Source organism: Aplysia californica, unplaced genomic scaffold (assembly GCF_000002075.1).
Source record: "Aplysia californica isolate F4 #8 unplaced genomic scaffold, AplCal3.0 scaffold00531, whole genome shotgun sequence".
Classification (NCBI taxonomy): Eukaryota; Metazoa; Mollusca; class Gastropoda; order Aplysiida; family Aplysiidae; genus Aplysia; species Aplysia californica.
The window spans coordinates 207,109-208,123 of record NW_004797801.1 but is presented as its reverse complement, the minus strand read 5'-3'; the positions used below and the strand labels follow the sequence as shown (position 1 = coordinate 208,123).

At 49.5% G+C, this 1,015-nt stretch overlaps 1 protein-coding gene across 1 annotated transcript in view; it reads right to left on the bottom strand.

Annotated features, from left to right (window-relative positions):
- The window catches only part of LOC101858298 (nuclear hormone receptor HR96), a gene marked incomplete at its 5' end in the record, with an annotated part of 199,067 nt that overhangs the window by 23,268 nt on the left and 174,784 nt on the right, over positions 1–1,015 (bottom strand).

Sequence of the window (1,015 nt, the reverse complement as noted above, 5' to 3'; positions counted from 1 at the left end):
TGTGTGTGTGTGTGTGTGTGTGTGTATTCGTGTGCATCCAGAACATTTACTCCAGAAGACGCATAACTGTGCCTGGTGAATATTGAAAGTCGTGACCACCGAACCACGGAGTCCACTCAGTAATACATTACGCGAGAAACTCCCAACTTCTCTCATATCTCTTCATCAAATTGTCATCGAGCGTGCTTGGTCAAGCGAATATTTTGCAAGCTAAGACTTTTTTCACCATCCCCCCCCCTCCCTTATCAAATCACATCAATTTTCCCACCCCCTCTTTCTCTTTCCTTTGCCCCCCCCCTCTCTCTCTCTCTCTCTGATCCCCCCTTCCCTTTTCTTTCCGTCTCCCCATTTCTCACTTCCCCGTAGCGCCAAAGTGGTCAGCCAAACAGGTACGATGTATTACGTTAACACCTCCCAGCCACCGTCTACTAAAACAACGATAAATCACATCGGGGTGACCCCTGCACCTGCGTGGTGCTGACCGCAGTCCCTACCTGTGTAGCACAACTCTACACCTACATCTGCTGCTGTTCCAGCCGACATCTTTATCATAACCGCACATTCTTTCCTTTCGACCGCTGTGTTAGTTCGCATCAACGTCATCCACCATATCCTCCTGTCTCTATTTCTCTCTCTCCCTCCCCTCCCCTCCGCCCTCTCCCCCCCCCCCCCCCCCTCTCTCTCTCTCTCTCTCTTTCTTTCTCTTCCTCTCTCTCTCTCTCTTTCTTTCTCTCTCTCTCTCACGCACAGACACACACACAAACTCTCACACACAAACGAACTAATGCACACAACTTATTACAGCCTTGTTAATAACAACAGTGAACAGGCAAGAAACCAGCCTTACAAAACCCGAAGATTTTAACAACACAAACAATAAACCCCGAAAAATTGCAAATCAGACACCTTTACGCCCTCCATGGGACGAGAGAGAGAGAGAGAGAGAGAGCTGAGGTTCTTTCTCGGGAAGAACCAATGGACCAAATCCCCCCCCCCCCTCCTCCCTCGCTCTCTG